The sequence below is a fragment of the Erigeron canadensis genome, chromosome 1 (genome assembly GCF_010389155.1).
Source record: "Erigeron canadensis isolate Cc75 chromosome 1, C_canadensis_v1, whole genome shotgun sequence".
NCBI classification, from domain to species: Eukaryota; Viridiplantae; Streptophyta; class Magnoliopsida; order Asterales; family Asteraceae; genus Erigeron; species Erigeron canadensis.
Window position 1 is genome coordinate 42,881,526 of NC_057761.1, and position 19,387 is coordinate 42,900,912.

At 28.3% G+C, this 19,387-nt stretch overlaps 1 long non-coding RNA gene across 3 annotated transcripts; it reads right to left on the reverse strand.

The window, feature by feature from the left end:
• Positions 1-12,666: 12,666 nt before the first annotated feature.
• LOC122579920 lies at positions 12,667-16,564 on the reverse strand. Of its 3 annotated transcripts, XR_006320716.1 has the most exons (4): positions 16,522-16,564; positions 15,494-15,545; positions 14,642-14,791; positions 12,667-13,517 (listed from the first exon to the last, which is right to left on the reverse strand). It is a non-coding gene; the product is annotated as an uncharacterized LOC122579920 (long non-coding RNA). The 3 variants fall into 3 exon arrangements; XR_006320715.1 differs by lacking the exons at positions 15,494-15,545; positions 16,522-16,564 and having other exon boundaries at positions 12,667-13,171; positions 13,355-13,517; positions 14,642-15,294; XR_006320714.1 differs by lacking the exons at positions 15,494-15,545; positions 16,522-16,564 and having other exon boundaries at positions 14,642-15,487.
• Positions 16,565-19,387: the final 2,823 nt, after the last annotated feature.

A 19,387-nucleotide genomic window follows, 5' to 3' on the forward strand; every position in this document is an offset into this window, starting at 1 on the left:
TTATTTTTGAAAGTGTTAAAAATATGTAATATTTTTATTTAGCACCCCTTAAAATATTTTCACATACACTATACCTTTAACTATAATGATCAAATTAAAATCTTTACTTTTTAGAATATACATATTAACCTTTTACATTAATTACTTTTTAATCAATTATCTACACTACTTGACGCCGTCTCCACCATTAACAGTCATCCTCACCACCACACCTTTGTCGTAACGACCACCGCCGCATTGCGCGGGTACCATGCTATAATAGTATACAAGTATTTGTGAAAATATATATAGTATTATTATATGTTAATAAATTTAACTAAAAACAAAGTATTATTGATTTAAAATCAAAATTTAAAGTATATATATATATAGGTTTAAGAAAATTTAATTAAATAAATTATTTTTTACTCATGAGTCGAGATGTGACTCGTTTCGCTTCGGAGTAAGACACATTATAAAACAACGGTACCAAATCAATTTCTTTGTATGAACTAGTAATACTTTATTATGCATGGTTAAAAATTGTAAATCTTAACTAATAAATGTCAAATTAAGACAATATATTGATTCGCTTAATACATTTGCTAGTTATCTACCAATATATATATAACAAGGTGATAAATTCATTCCTAAAAAACAAGAACCTTTAGATGGATTTCATCTTTGATTTAGAGTCATTAGATCAAATTTAATTATTTTATCTTTCTTAAATGACAATATTAATACTTATACTTTTATGATTATACAAAAAATACCTCTTTAAATTTAATTTACACTTTTTGATTTTCCATCACAAATTTACACTTTTTACCCAATAATTTTAATCAAGAAATCAAAAATAGTAGTTAACATATATATATATACCCCTTTAACTTTAATTTACACTTTTTGGTTTTCCATCACAAATTTACACCTTTTATCCAATAATTTTAATCAAAAATCAAAAATAGTAGCTAATATTTATATATCTAATAGAATAATTGTTAATATTATTATTTTAATATATTATTATATTATATATATTTAATGACATTTTAAATTTTATAATATCATAAGTTGACAAATTTTAACCAGGTACGAATTAAAGCACTAGAAAACATGAAGTTATATTAGTCGTCGATTAGATTCCTCTTTACAGTGACCAGACACTTTTGTAATAAACCTTAGTCATTGTTTCTCATATATATTTATGTGTTATTTAACCACACTTTTGAAAAAAGAGATACATCATCTATCAGAGGTCTCGCTAAGTAAAATTTTTCTTTTTTTTGGATAACTTCTATTCATCCGGATATGTCTGCATTGTCATTGCACTTGTGTTTTAACGTTTTGCTCGAATAGTTTAGTTATACACTAAAATTTCTAAGCAATTTAATTGTCAATCTATATATTCCAATAAAATAATAGTCAGCATATTTTAATTGAAATATTTGAGATATGTTTCGTTTAAAATATATAGATCAACTTTCTATAAAAATAATAAGCTACTCCCCCCGTCCCATCAAAAGTGTCCACTTTTGAATTTTTAAAGTCTTTGTCTCGCAACTTTGACCTTAAATATTTTTATTTACAATGTATAATATTTGATGAAAGTTATATGAGTTGATAGAGATTTCAATATGTTTTTATTGAGTATAAGTTATCAAATATCATATAATGCAATAAAAAAATATTTGTAGTCAAAGATACAAAAGAAAGACTTTGACAAAATAAAATTGGACACTTTTAATGGGATGGAGGGAGTATATTTTAAACCATGAAAAGGTAAAATTGAATATTAATAATGTTGTAACACCCTGTATCTACAATATTATATATATATAATGTCTGGTTTAGACAAATTATCAACGGCAGTGTTTAGAGGGCCGAGTTTAGCTTAGGTGAGTGACAACTTTGAGAACATCAACTTTTAACATTGATCTGCAATTTTGGAGCATGTGGTGACAGAGAAGTTGCACTCTATTAAACAAAATAAAATAAATTATCAAAATTAATGATATATAATTTAGTTTGTAAATATGCGTGACTATTGTGATTAATATTATAAAAGAATTTGAAAAAAAATATAACGTTTTTATCAACAACTAGATCATCAATGTATAGTACATTCACCCAAACAAAAAATAAATAAATTTCCAACCTGTTTTTTTTTCCTATTCTATTAAAAATCAAAACAACTTAAAAATTTTGCTCTACCAATAGAGAGGTTTATCTCAAGACTATTGTTTCCAACCAAGTGATGTACTACTTTAAAGAAAAGACTTATGACAACAAAGTCAACGTTTGTATGTATTCTTTATTTATTAATATTTTGCAGGAACAAAATTACAAATATACCCTTAAAAAAGTTTAATTGTACAAAAATTGGAGTCGGACTACACCCATGGTTATATTTCATAAATTTTGCAAAGTTATTATACAATAAAATCTAAACTCAATACTAATGCGTTGTCTATGATGGATTCTAACTCGGCAATTCAAAATATTTATGATATATTATTTTTCTTTATTTCGATTGATAAAGATCACAATTTCATTTTTTTTGTGGAAGGGATAAGGGAGGAGGGGGAGGGGGGGTCGAACTCGGAAAATGAAATGTAATGGATCTACTGGAAGACAATTGTCAGGTTAAAAAGTGAGTGGTTTAGATTTTGGTGGTCTAGATACTCTTAATTTAGCATTGATCATGTGGTTCAAAATCTGAATTACGTTAGATTTAAAATCATCAATGTCATTCATGGTTCTGAGAGTCTGCGTTCTTGTATAAAACAAATGGTAATAATATATGAGCAAATATATGTTCCTCATTCTCTGAGACACCCTCGATTGCTAGCCCCCTTAATATGTTATTAAAAAACAGTTGGGAGTGAAAATAAGACAAGATTCACCAAGTTGGAGTGGGACTCCATCCAAGGTTATATTTCAAAAATTTTACAAAGTTATTATAGAATAAAATCTAAACTCAATACTAATGTGTTGTCTATGATATATTCTAACTCGATAATTCAAAGTATTTAGGATATATTATTTTTCTCTCTTTCGATTGATAAAGATCACAACTCCATTTTTTTGGTGGATGGGGTAAGGGAGGAAGGGGGGGTCGAACTCGGAAAAGGTAATGGATCTACTAGAAGGCAATTGTCAGGTAAAAAAGTGGGTGGTTTAGGTTTTAGTGGTCTGGACACTCTGAATTTAGCATTGATATGTACAAATGAATATGACATGTGGTTTAAAATCTGAATTATGCGAGGTTTAAAATCATCAATGTGATTTGATGTTCTGAGTCTGCGTTCCCGTGTAAACAAATGGTAATAATATATGGAAAAATATATGTTCCTCATTCTCTGAGACACCCCCGATTGCTAGCCCCCTTAGGATGTTATTAAAGAACAGTTGGGAGTGAAAATAAAACAAGATTTTGGAATGTTCATTGGCTTGATGGTGGCAATCATGCAACTCGGTTTAGAAGATTGTATGCCTTGGCACCATATAAAGAATGTGTCATGTGTGATATTTTTTATGATTTGAAATGAAACTTCGAATGACATTGAGATATTTGTGATGACATGGATAAGCAATAACTTTTGGCATTGAATAATTTATTTAATCAGTAAGACTTAATGAGCAACACAATAAGTGTTTGTGAAATTATCAAGGTAAAAAAAAAATGTTAATAAAGTAAAATTGAATATTTTAATTTGTTAACTATTAATTAAGAAAATAATATTTTACATATATATAAGTATAAAAATATATTTACTCGCGTATTACGCGGGACAATAATCTAGTCTAGTATATATATATAACAAGGTGTTAAATTCATCCATAAACAAATAAAAACCCTTGGATGAAATCTATCTTTGATTTATAACCATTTGATCAAATTTAAGTATTTCATCTTTGTTAAATGACAATATTAATACTTATATTTTATATAGTTTGTCAAAAAAAATACCCTGCTTAATTATTATAATATACCATACCATAAATAATATAAAAATAATATAACTATTATTCGAAGTCATTAAGATGTTGTTTGTCGTAAATAAATTAGATTGTGATGTTATCACAAAATTGTCAAATTTATTGTTTTTCTAATTAACGATTTAGTCATTCAACGAAGGTTTTTTTATTTTATTTCTATTTAAACTTTTTAAATAATTAACGATTTAGTCAATCAACCAAGGTTTTTTATTTTATTTCTATTTAAACTTTTTAAATATTTAATCAACTTTAACTAAATTTTATATCCGTGTCAAATATACGGATTTTACAACATTATCAATATAAGAATTAACATATAATTAAAAGAAATACGAATACGTTAATATGTAAAAATATACTTAAGAAATAATTAAAATATTCAAATATAAATACTGAATTTTAAATCATATATCAAATTAGCCTAAGTCATTTGACATATTTTTATCTTACTGGGGTGTCTTGCCAGAATATTTAGTAACACTTTCGGTTGAACAAATATAACTTATTTAAAATTGATAACATTGTCATTTTAACATCTCTTATTTATATTTATCAAAATATTTGTTTATCACATATTAACATTTAAGTAGAATTATAAGTATTGCTCGCGTATTACGCGGGAATATAATCTAGTTTGCATATATTTTAAGGTGATTTTGAGTGTTAAGTGAAAGCGATGATCGATGGCTTTTATTATTTGGAATGGGTTGTGCACTTGTGTGAACTAAAATGGGGAGGGTAAAAATATTTCACTATTGATATCGTGTTATTTGTAGTGGAGCATATAATATTCTCTGAGATATGGTATGCCCATAAAACATAAATCAGTCAATTTTACAGTAATAATATGTCATATTTTTCTCGTTTAGTTTTGTCGTGTAGATTTTATATTGTTGCAGTTTATTCTTTGTCCACTGTTTGGGTAGTTATTCCTCTTTTCCCTTTCTTACTACCAGAGTACCAGCTTTTACTACGAGTATTATCTAACTAGGGTAAATTCTTTTGATTTTATTTCGACATGCAAATATCTTTTTATACTTTTGTGTAATGACGTGAAAATTTTGTGTGTTAATTATTATGTTACATTTGATGTAATTAAGAGAGAGGGATAGATAGGCTATATTATCAATCAGTGCAATGGTGTATTGCAATGAAATGTGATATTTGAGTATTATCATCAATAAGTATAACAGTGATAGTTTTTCATGATTGCTTTAAACCAAAACTATCATTTTAAACCATTTACACTACTGCCTATGAATGATAACAGTGGTTTGCATATGAAACTATGAATGATAAACTAATAAGAAGACCATGTTAAGGACACTATGAATAGGACGGTTAATACTCAACCTAACCTAAAATTGACCCGGAAAAAATCGGATTACAGTTGTGAAATCTTGACTCATCAACCTAATAACCTGATTTTTTTTTTCTTGGTTTGGTTCCGATTGACCATATAGGTTAACAAGGAGAGCCGCCAACCCTAAAATAATTTAAGTTTATATAACCTTATTAATGGTTGTTCTACCAACCCATTTGACCTGCCAACCCATGACCCATTTGACCAGAAATCAACTCATTTGACTCTCCAACCCAAACTTGACCCGTCAACCCATTTGACCAACATACCCAATCTTTTTCAGCTTGGTGGGTTAGGATCGGGTTGAAAGGTTGTGATTCATGATTGAAATTTGTAACATGAAACTTTTAATAGGTCAGATTATGATGAAATATTTTTTGACCTATCAACTCGTCAACCTACCTAAACTCGAATCCATTAAGAGCCCCAACTATGAGTACTTTACAAATCTTAAACTTTAAAGATAAAATTTATGATTCAGAATTAACCATAAAAGATACTTTTTGTAGTTTACTCAGCAACGAATGCAAAATTCAAAACGAGTAAAATCATGTAATCATCTCTAAAGATTTTCACAAATTTTCATATTAAAGATGAACAAAAGGGAAGCCATGAAAAGATGGGAGTTTTCCGCTCCTGTAAATTCTAGCCCACAATAAATGGAAAAACCTCAAGGCCCAGAAAGTAAAGCCCATATTGTGCCAGGTTTTAATTTTTAAACCGGTATTATACTATCTTTATCTTTATCTTTATATATAATAAAGAAAAATTGTTTTCTAAGATTATTTATAGAAAAAGTATTATGTGGCAAATCTATATTTTTCTTCAAAATAGTTTTATTTTATTTATGATGTCATATGTCATATTTAATATTGTAATATATTTAAAAATAAATAGCTAATTTACTAAATGTTTATTTTAAATTCTTACTTTTTGATTGTGAATTCCTTTTTTATGTTCTGTTAATGCAATAAATACTCATACATATGAGTATATATTATATTAGCCAACTTAATATCTCCAAACCAAGTTATGATATACCAGTTACAAAAACTACATATATTTTTTAACTTTTTTTACGATATTATACTGTTATTCTTTATTCATTTGTTACGTTAACGTTAATTTTTAATTATATCCCAGTCATCATTTAATTGTTAATGATTATTACTTTTGGACTGTATGTCTAAAGGTTCGAATGGATGATGCATAGATATCATACTAGATTTTTGACATGTGTATTATATACTGGGCTTACAGACTTATCAATATTTGATGTTAATTTATTATAGTTTAAAATTTAATATACTATTTTGAGTAATCAAAAGTTGATCAATATATCAAAACTTTGAGTTTTATATTGAAATTTTTTCTAAAAATATTTTCATCGTAATTGTTTACCTGACATGTTTAACGATCTTGAATATTACAAAATATAATATGTTCATCAAAGTTGTAAACTGTGACATACTTAGCGATATTTGACCATTAAAAAAAATCATAATAGGTCACTATTTTTTTATTTGCTTTATTGTTATATATGGTGTATTACATTCTTATTTTACACTATTAGAAATAATATTTTATCTTTAGATGAAAGATATCTTAAATATTTCAATTAGAATATGATAATGGTATATGTTTTTTCCTATAATGAATTATATTTTTATATGTTTTTTTTATATGCGTCGTGACAATTACTAAACACTTTAATAGAAAATAATAATATAGTTATTAATATATTTACATTAAATTTCATCTATTTTGAATTAATTATTTTTTATTGGATATATATCAGTTATTATTCTATCGGATACTTATAAGCTATTATTGTATCGTATATATATTAACTATTATTATTTACTTATTATATTAAAATTGTTGGGTAAAAAGTGTAAATTTGTGATGTAAAACAAAAAAGTGTAAATTAAAGTCAAAATTGAAAGCAAAAGTCAAATTTAAGAAATCGAGAGTTGTGATTGGTTGATAAGTTATTAGAGCAACTGTGTTTTAATATAATAAAAGATTATCATCTTAATAAAAAATTTGTTTTGAGGTTTCTAGAATGAACGGTTTCTTGGAGGATTTCAAATTTGATAACTTACTAAACAATAGCAAATTAGCAATGCAAATGGGCTAGATATAGTTGGTGTTATAAATCTATTCAATAACACCTATTAGAAGCTTAATTTACTTAGTCTTTTACTCATCCACATATATATTCCCCAATCCCCATACTCATAAGTCATAACTAGTAATTTTTTCGCCCCGTGTTGCGAGGCCTCAATCATCTTATTGAAACGGTTAAGTTATTTTTAATGTTGAACATTCAACCGCCTCATAAAAAATCATTTTGTCATAGATATGTTTGTTTAAAAATGTACAAAAGGTTCAATGATGTGGACGAATTTTAACTCGGCCAAGTTTTATAAAATTGTGTAAGAAACCAAGAAGTAACTCATAGTTAGAAAATCCGAATGCGTTGTGATTTGACAAATCCTCAATATATATCAATTGAGAATTCAAGCGGGATGCAATGGAGCAAAATGAGAATAGTGGTATAGGGTGTGTCACAAAAAGATTGGATGAACGAAAAGGAAATATGTGTAAAAAACCAAAAGATAACCCGTAATAGAAAAAACTCGAACGGAATACAATGCGGTAAAATCCGAATAGTGATACATGTTATAACGTGAGCCAATAATAACGCATCACGTGGGCGGTTACTATACACATTCCTTTATTTTAATGAAGTGTATATATATATATATATATATATAATATTGGTCTTGACTTTGTTAACCATGGAGTGTGTGCGTGAATGAAAGTGAAAATGAATGAAAATTAGTTTGGATTACGTGTTAGCTATACTTATACATTAAATACTAAGGAAGTACTACAAGAAATTCACACAATACGATGATTGTGGTGGAGGCCGCAGAGTAAAAGTATTTGTAGTGAGTACTCTAACTAATTGATTAAAGGTGGATAATGTTAAGTGAGTAGTCTTCGTAAAAATATATTAACGGTGCTAAATGAAAATCTTACATCTTTTCAATATTTTTAAAAATTAAAAGTCATCTAATCTTAATATTGGATCATAAAGCTGGGGGTATATCAAAAGATTATCAGATGGCTTAAATATATCCTTAGACCAGCAGTAACAAGATAAAGTTTTGTATAACGAGATGCTAAATATAGATTAATGGAAGTTTTTATTTTATTTTACATTAACCCAATTGTATAATTTATCTTAAAGGTTAGGGCTTCTCTAAATATAATTGCCTAATATATTACGTCATGTATCGATCAATAATATAAAAAATGCATGTAGTTTCATCATTCAATATTGTACATAAAATCACTAGGTAATATCTTAGTGGCCACTAGCCGTCACTTTTTAGGAGAGGTCATGGGTTTGAGTTTTGCCAAAAACAAATTTGAGATAATCAAGAGATTATTAAATGGTTGAGATTCACCTGGACACTAGCCGAGTTGAAGAATTAATAGGTACCAATGGTATATAGGATCAGGGTGTTTCCATCCAATTACCCTTCAATATTGTACATAACCTCCTAATCTTTTAAACAATATTTTCAGCTTCGTATATATGTATTTTTTCAACATTGGACCATAACTAAGTAACTAGCCCGGTCAAAGTGTTAAACAACATCTTGGAGAGGTTTCCCACCAGGCCACCATCTCGAGCCTCCTCTTCAAGACGGATTGAGATCCTTTAAAGTTAAAACTCAACTTTATTGGTGAAGTTGATATCATGACCATTGGATTAAAATCAAAGGCCAAGATTCAAAAATCATATTCTAATCTGAACTTTAATTTAAATCCAAAGGTCAAGATGTGCTCAACTTTATCTATAAAGTTGAAAACAACTTTAGAGAATCTTCATCCCTTCAAGACACACTACTAAAACTAATTTACAATCGATCATTAAATCGGATATACTACTACACGTAGCCATAGGTGATTTTCAAGGACAACTCCTTGCGTCAACTCAAACACGAATCGATCTCTCGAAATTTTTCTTTATTCTAATAAAATTTATGTCATCACGTACAATTCCTCTTTTTTTAAATATTTAATATAGAGATAGAGATATGTAAGATAAGTCTTTGAATATTTTTTTACGTGTTAAACTGTTAATCACGTGAGTGTTATCACCAGCTTTCTTTTATTCAGTTGAGTAATTAACCTTCCTATCAAAATCAAAATATAATTTAACCTAGTCTTGTTTAATTATTGATCTTATTAAACTAGATTTTAGACCCGTGTCAAATACACGGGTTTTACAATATTATAAATATAAGAATTATTTTATTTTCGTTAGCCATGGTTGTTAAGAACAATAAAAATAGCGGCTGGTTCGTGATGTTTTCAAAGTTTTTATATGTTGTAATTTCATATGTTCAGTTTATATAAGGAGAATTTGTATCATAAATATAGTATGATTTCAATTATTGATAACAACAATGATTATCTTTTACAACAATATTTTAGTTTGATTATAATTAATAATATAAAATAAAATATTGATATAAATATTAATTTGTATTAATCCACCTATTGTAATTTCTCTATCTTTTAGCTATATTATGTCATTAGATAGACATTATGCAATAAAGTATTAATTATTTTTGGATTGAGTTAAAGTGTAAATTGGTGATGAAAAAACAAAAAGTATAAATTAATTATTTTTAAATTGAGTTAAAGTATAAATTAGTGATGGGAAATCAAAAAGTGTAAATTAATTATTCTAAATTGGGTTAAAAGTAGTGTAAATTGGTGATAGAAAGCTCAAAAGTGTAAATTAATTTAAACACGTGTTGATTTAATTAATTTTGAGAAATTGAGAGCTGTGATTGGTCAATTAAGGTTAGGTCAGTTGTCTTTTAGTATATACTAAATTTTAGACCCGTGTCCAACAATGGATACGGGGAATACGATATTATCAATATTAGATTTCCATACATTTAAATCATAAAAGCTTATAATTTTGAATATATACGCTTCTAAGTATTATACTTCGCAAGTTGTAGTATAATAATCACAGGTTCGTCACTGTCATTATTAGCTGAGACATATTGATGAATATATTTGTCATAGTGATACCACAAGGCACATACTACAATAGTTAATCTATTATGGAATTTTTAAACCAGTTTTACTAATAATGTGATATTATTATGAAAGATAATTAAGAATTAAAATCATCTCAAATTGATGAGGAAAAATATATATAAATTAAGTATTTAGGGGTAAAAAATATAAATTATTGTTGGAAAACAAAAAAGTGTAAATTAATGAGAGTTTTTCTACAAATTAATATAAATACTAATATAATACTCATAATATATTTGGATAATGATTATTAGGATTTTTTTATTTATAGTTAATCTAAATGATGACATAAGCGATAGTCAATTTGATTAAATTGAGCGATTTGATTGGTTAATAAGTCATTAGTTCAACTGTCTTATACTCGTAATATATATTAAGATTAAGATTAAGATAAAATTAAGATTAAGATTAAAATTAATAAGATTAAGATTAATATTATGTCGATACTGATACTCTTTCTATTATATTCCCTAGCCAAACAATAAGTCGTATCATTAGTCGACTACTATTTTCCTCACTTCAATCTTTTATTTTAGTTTACTAAACTAGTGTGTACACGATAATCTATAATATAACTAAAAAAGAAGGTTGGGGTTACATTTGACATCCCTATTTTTTTTCCCTTTAGTCTAATTCTTCTTCTTAATTAATCTTTTATTTTTTCTATATGTTTTTTAAATTAAAACTTTGCTAGGCCGACCCATTAATTAATAAAAAGTAAGAAACAAAATATTTTTATCCTTAAATTCTCTCAAAAATTTTTATATATGAAAAAAGAAACCCTGGTATATTCTCAAAGAAAAAAAAAACTACGACTATGCTCCACTAAAAAAAAGTTAGACTACAAAAATGTTTTTTTTTTTAAATATATTTTTGTTTATGTTTAATCATTATTATTTGATATTGAATGTTTATATTATTATTATTATTATTATTATTATTATTATTATTATTATTATTATTATTACGAGGGTTAAAGACCCGTGCTACGCACGTCGTGTTTTAAATATATTGTTCGCATATATTTTGTTGTCGGTTTTTAAAAAGGTATTAGTAATAGTTTCATGAAATTATATTATTCATCGACTTGTAAATAAAAAAGCATAATAATAAGTAGAAAAGAAATTTCAGAAGTCCCTAAAATTAAGATAATGAAGTATTTTAATTATTCTAAATCCATTAGGATTCAAAATAATTCATTAGGCAAGATCCCTACTGCTAAATTTGTGTTTTGTTTTATCCCACATGTGGTACTTTTGAAAAGTTCCAACGATATCACAATACCGCTATGTGTGGTTCTACCTCACGGCAGAAGCAATTATCCTATATCGACACATGAGTGATTCGATGCAAGTAAGTTTGATTTAATATAGTCACATATAATTATATTATTCATAACATAAAGACTTACATTGAACATTGAATAACGAAATAGCATAAATAGTATTAGTAATTAATACACTCAGATTATCGAAATTAGTTCTAAAAGAAGTATATAATTTTTTACTCGTGTAATGTAGACTTGTATAAGAATTTATTGTTCTAACATGGTTGCTCTTTTTGAATCTTATCCAGCTTGCATTTGTTTTCATAACATTGAATTTACTAAAAGGAGATGCTAGAGTTTTTCCATCTTCAATTTTCCCATTCTTTTTCAACCCAAAACTAATTAATTTCTCAATCCGGCTTGTAGGTTTCAGGCTCCACTAAATTCACTCAAACAATGACCCACTTGATAAATCACAACCTGACTTGACCCGTACTGGATACATACACAAACCTGAACCATCAAGATTAGTTCCAACATTTCAACCCTTTGAACTTGATCTCTGCACTTTGCCACATGCCTTGCTCTACGAATCACCTGTTTCTTGTTTATAGACAATCTATTTCCTATCAATTATGAATTCTAAGAGCCTCTCGCATATTAGTTATAAAAAGAAGTGCAAAATAGACGGGTTGGGTAATGGGTCAAAATTAGCCATATTTTGTAAAGTCAGGTATGAATGGGTCGAACCAAAACACAGCTTTGTCTAAAAAAAGTTAGTGTCCAAATATAAGTACCAAAGTTGTAATTAAGTTTAAAAAATGACGTGGGATGTTCTATGCATCAAAAATACACTACGAAAAGAAACCTACCCATTTGACATGTTTCAGGAACAGGTGACATAGCCAAGATCAACTTCACAAAATCAAATTAACTCTTTTATGAAGTCATAGTTATAATCTCTAACTCTAAAGATGCTCCAAATATATTATCCGAATAATTGTCAAGCTTAACAGAGTCATTACTCTCATATATATCAAACCATGAATCATATAAAATCTACGCTTGCATTTGTTATGTGTCAGCATGTTTAGGCATGAGTATCAGAACAAACTGAATACAAAATAGCCTTTGCGCTATTTACCTCTATCTCAAGTTTCTCCATGTTTGGGAACTCTTCATCAAAAGATCAATACTTGGCAACCCATATTTGTGAATGAGACTTGTATCCTCTATAAATAAGTATTTTAGGTGGATCAATGTAGTCAGAAGCTCTTCTGGAAATCTCTATTCAGCAAAACACTTGAACCATAGCGATATAACGCATAAAGATGCAACAAATACCTTGCGTGTACGTATTCTGGAAATCTTATTCATAATGAATATGTGTACAAAGGGCATGAGATGCCTAGAAACTGTACCTGTTAGATCATTGCTTTCATTACTGAGTTCAATTGTAATATAGGTGTCACTAACTATGGACTTGTTTCCGATTCTATTTCGATATAAAAATGTTGCTTGCAGCCTTTAAGACATATCTATATAAACCACTACTCTTTTTTTTTGCCTTCCCAAGTCTGCTAACTATTCCACCACATACATACCTCACTTGTAGAAAGTAGACCTCTGACTCACAGCCATCGCACCTGGAGTTGCGGTCTCTGCGTGAAATCCCCTTTCTGACTTTCCAGTGGTGCATGTAGACAATTACCAACCATTTTTAGTTCAGACATCAATAATCTCTACCTTATACCTAAAAGTTACTACCTGCAAATTGTAAACAAACCAAGTCAGGAAACGAAAACAGTAAAGGATCCAATAGATGATGTGGAAAGCCAGGTTTTTGTCACATCAATCGCTGCTTAACTTGGATCACATTTACTACAATAGCTCCACATATAATTTAGGGGTGTTAGCTTATTCCACATCATGGTGCGTCACGAAGTTTTTGAAAACTGGATAAAATGTAAATATAGGCTGGAGAGGTCAATGCAACTGGCGTATGCTATAAAAAAATTATAAATTATTTTATTTATGATTCATTAAATAAAACACAATAAAAGGAAACAAAGAAAGTGAATAGCAAGTTGGCCCGACTCAGTCAACTTTAACCCACACCCAATTTGACCCATTTGGCCTAACCCACGCTTCTATTAACCTTGAGTATAGGGATCTTTCACCTTTTGTTGTGATACTTACTTTGTGAAATTCTAGAGTCTCCCCTCTAAATCTGTCAAGCACAGGCTTGGTCACATCTTCAAGAATGATTGCAGCCTGCCTATACTCTCCCGGTTCAAACTTACAACCATTACGCTTGAAAGGTCTCACACTTAGCTAAACATCGTCAACCTATTCTAATTCTTCACCATAAATTATTATCCAAAACACCATAAAGACAAAACTAAATTATAACATGGAAAGGATTACCATTAGGTTTCGCTATTTGTTTCTTATTCAATTTAGATAGTCGGTGTGTTGATAGCTTCCTCGCCATGATTATTTTATATCGTTGGCAATCTACTTTAAAAAACCTATCTGAACAAATAATCATGGCAATGTTTTTTAATAGCAATCTACTTTATAACAGATAGGTTTTTTAAAGTAGAAAAATGGATATTTGAAGATCTGTAATTACCACCTAGTCACTCATGGCGTTTTAACAATGTAAACGCTATTAAAATAATATATGCATACAAAAGACACCATAAAAGGGATTAACTTTATTCATGGTTAGGCCTGCAATTTGCATTTCACTAACCATCAACCGCAAGTTGTTTGTTATTTTTATAGTAAAACAATAGGCTTCCAATATAAATAACACAAACATACATAACCGGCAAAAACCCTTCACCACTCTGCAAATTATGCTAACTGGCAAGCCATACACATACCTCGCCCCTGAAAAGAACACCCCTGTTTCACTGCCATCACACCAGAAATTGTCATCCTTCCGTGAAACCCTTTTCCTGCACTTGCGAGTTGTGAAAGTAAAGTTGTACCAACTATTTTTATTTTGCACATAAACAATCTCAATGTTACACCTGAATGTCACAACCCGACGATAGGTCAGAAAGTGTTGCCATAACGGTTTCAGCCGATGAACCTGAATCTTTCTTAGTATTCTATTCTACATTTTCAGCTCAAACATGGTGTCAAGGTTCGAGCCATCCAATCCAACAGACATAATCTCACTAATATAAAGTTTAAGCGTATGGAATCGATAAGATCAAATCTTTATAGCAAAATAGTTCATTATTTAGTGTTTGGACTACGATATAATCTACTATATCCCAAATTAGTTCTTAACTTTCATATCTTACTATCCTAGAGTTAAAATGTGATATGCATATCACCAATATCAAATTGAAAATCAAATTAATTATCTCAAAAAACTTTGAGAAAGTTATGCTTTTTCAATACAAAATGCTTGCTACTTTTGCTCTATTTCAGAGAGAAAATAATGTATTCTATAGGCACCAACGTTATTTCACACGTAAAAAGACAGTTTATAATATCCAATCCTAAACACCTCCATGATTGAATAATAGATTGTCACACAGGTTACCAACAAATGTAATCAGTAACTGCATCATACATACACCATTTTTATTCGCTAGCATATCAACATTTAGGATCATAATCGCTCGTACAGTCGTACACGTAAACAAACAATCACAATATAAGGTTGCAACTAAAAACAAATAAAAGAATTAACTATATACAAAGTTAAGCAAACAAATTACCTCATGTTCCTCAAAGACTCATACAGCTCAAGTGAATAAATATTATCGTCATCTGCAAAATTCACAATGGCATCAAGCTTATGATGTTCAATATGTTTCAAGTGCTCTATTCAAAACAAAAATTAGAGACAAAGAATGTTGTCTACCCATTTTCTACCAAATACAAAGTTCTCATCAAACATGTAGTCTGCATAAAATAAATGATGTTTACAAAGCAAACATGTAGGAAGAAAATTACTATTGGAAATAGAAAGGAGCTAATCGAGAAGATAACAAACTTGGGGTTTATAAACAAATACTATAACGTCATATAATAACAGAATTGCCCGTTGAATATTAGCTCTTTTCTGCAACACCTATAAATCTCGGCCATCAACAAACTCCTCAAAAAAAGAAAAAAAGAACACACTCTTGAAAATAAACAAAACTTTGAAATAAATCTCGGTAATCAGAATTTGTTATCCAAACATTAAAATCAGAAAATTGAATAATTTTCAGATATATAGATACAATTGTTATAGATATAATTTCTTTTATAGATACAAATGTGTGTGTCTATATATATGGAGAGATGGAGAAAAGGATGGACATTAGTAACTCAAAACATGAAGAAATACTATATTTGGAGGATAAAATAAGTGGTTTAAGAGGAAGGAATACAAAAGATTTAATCAGGTGCATCTTGATTAACCATGTCTTCTCCACATGATGGTTTTATCATTATCATCAATCAATGTATTAACAACCTAGCCCAATTTAATTAAAAATCAACCGTAAATGGCTTCTCAACCTTTTCAACCCCCCACCAAAATTCAAGACATTAATTCTAAATATATCACAAAAATATTAATGATATCAGCTGAACCAGATATATGAACGGAGGAAACTCAAGGGGCGCACCTCATTCAATCCATTGACAGACTAATCAATTCATTCATATATACACTTCGATTAACCTAATTACCACACAAATAAAAGCCAAACATTAAGAGAAGATTAATCTATAGGCCAAGTAAAATCATAATTACCAGTAAATTATTTTAAACCACAATTAATCCTTCAGCATTGATTCTACTCTTACAACTTTAGATATATATATATAAGATTATTATTATTATTATTATTCATCTCTTTCAATTTAATTTGTTGTTTATTATCGCTTCTTCTTCAACTATAAAAAATAAGACCACATTAGTTTATATTGTAGATCTTAACCTAACACATGTTAACTAGCATCTACGACTCTGTCTTGGAGATCAAAACATTCGAAATGGTCTTTGTTGATGAATTGATATGTATTTTTATAATTTTTTAAAAGTTTATACTATACTTTCATATTTGTTTTTGGACTTTTTTCTAAACATGTTGTATATTCGTTTTTGACCTTCTTTTATTTCTTTGGACACACATATAAATATATAACCTAAGAAAAAGGGGTAAGAATTTGTATTTGGTTACAACTTCATCATCTAACACTTTTTCTTCTTTCTTTTTTCACACTGCAAATTTTTTATTTAATTAATTATTACAAATTAATAAACAAAATTAACGAATTTGTCAATAAAAAAAAGTTGAAAAAATGAGTTAACTGAAATCAACATTGATATGGAATTAAAATTCATATGTAACGTTCTTTAATTTATACTTTATCTATTTGAATTTTATTTACTTTTAATTTAACATATTTTTATTCTTTTTAAAAAAATTTGATTTATATATTTTAAGACTACCTGTCAAATGGGCGGATAGTCTGAAGACTAGTTAATTATATATATATTTTGTTTTGTTAGGAAACTAGAGTCCAAAATGCACATGTATTTTGGATTGGGAATATGGGATTCTATAAACAGCACCACACACAAATAAAACACGGGGAAAAAACCTTAAAAACACGATTTACATGTCGGTGTAATGTACTCGCTTTAATCTACGACCACTGAAAATTTATTCTATTAATCACGAGTCACGAACTTGATTAAGGCTTATGCTCCTAAGACTAGTCACAAATCTCAACTATAAAATGATCGTAATCACATACAACATGTCTATATATTGTTTTCGCAAGATAACCCGTTTTTTAACTATTATGGAGTAATTATTATCAACCCATCTTGAAAGTTAACGTGAACCTAAAGCTTATTTTTTCTTATTTAATGACACTATTATTTCATTTCACCCAAACAATTATTTGACTCAGAAAACCGATTTTTTATATCAATTTTTATACATTTAAGTTAATACTATTTTTTAATACTCTACACAAAAAACATAGGGCCCAATTATTTGTTCAAAATATTAAAATATTAGCACTTTTTACCCAATTTAAGTGTAATAGTTTCATAATCAATTTTTCCTTTTTTTTTCATACATGTTATAAAAAAGAAAGCTCTTTTTATTACACGATTTTTAAAAAGATGAGCTAACAGATATATCATTATTCATTTTTATTCTTATGTATTAGGGATATATCTTAAATTAATAAAATCCTTTCTACTTAAATTATATATATATATATACGAGTATATATACCACTGGTAGAAGAGAGACAAAAAATAAATCTAACTTTCGATCTGGGCCATTCAAATTCATAAACAAATATATCTTGACCATTAAAACTAAAAGTCAAATTTTGACTATTTAAATATGGTAACTCTCTTATTTTATTTATTATATACTTTTGTAATCATGGTAACTAATTTGATACATGATAATTACTAGCAAAACCATATTTAATTTTACGGTAATAAAATTTTACATTGAATGTTTCTCTTGGATACCACATGTCCATAACCACTTGGTCAAATTATATATGGATTAGTTTGTGTGACTGTGTCTATCAGTTACAACACATGCAAAACCGGATTTTTAATGGTAGTGGTGGATCTTGAAAATTTTAGTGGTGGCGGCCAAAAATTTTTTTCCTCCGGTATCGTTATGTTTCGGGTATTATATTAGGGTTATGCAATGCATAAAATCGGGTCGGATCAAACAAAAATATCACTAATTATCTAAGTTTTCCATTCAAATTACCAATACATAGTTTCTAACCAACTAAACTACAAAGATTTATGAAAATATCAAGAGAAATGGTGTGGATTGTGGGAGAAAAACATTGTTACGTAAATTGTGGATTGTGGGTTAAAACATAGAATTATGAATGGACTAAGTGAATCGCAGGTTATAAAAATTAAAAATGTAAATTTTATTTTTTTCTGGAGCCTAGAACTCAAAAAAGGGAAGAAGTCCTTGTCACGTGGATTGTGAATTGTGGGCTAAAACATAGAATTATATGTGGGCTATAAAAACTATTTATTAAACATATCAAAAATTCTTTAAAAAAAAATCCATTGAGGCCGACTTAATAGATATAAAATCTTTTGAACGAAATACGCATATATTAGTACTACTAAAGTACTAAGTGAAAAAACGGCGGTGGCCCATGTCCCCACTGGCCCCAAAAGAGAACCGTCCTTGCTTAATGGTAATCAAATCTTAAATAAATAGTATATGGTTACGAAAGTAAAAAATGCATAGTTAAAATTATATCTTGTGTAGATAATTTACACTATATCAATATATAAACACAAATATGTTATTCCATTAAAAATAAGTTAATTAAAATTAATATGTAACACTTTATGTGTTTTAAGTTTCATAAAATCCATTTATTTTTATAATGTATCTTTCATTTAATTTCATAGTTGAAATTAAGAAAATATAATTTACACCAAATAAGTTAATAATATTTTGGACTGATTGTATAAAGAAAATACTAGACGCGTACTCGTGCAACACGACGACAATGGTGGTAAAATGGGTTGGTGAATTAATTTTACTTCAAACAGGTCATATGGGTTGGTGGGTTTGTAGGTTGACAGATTGATTTCAGTTCAA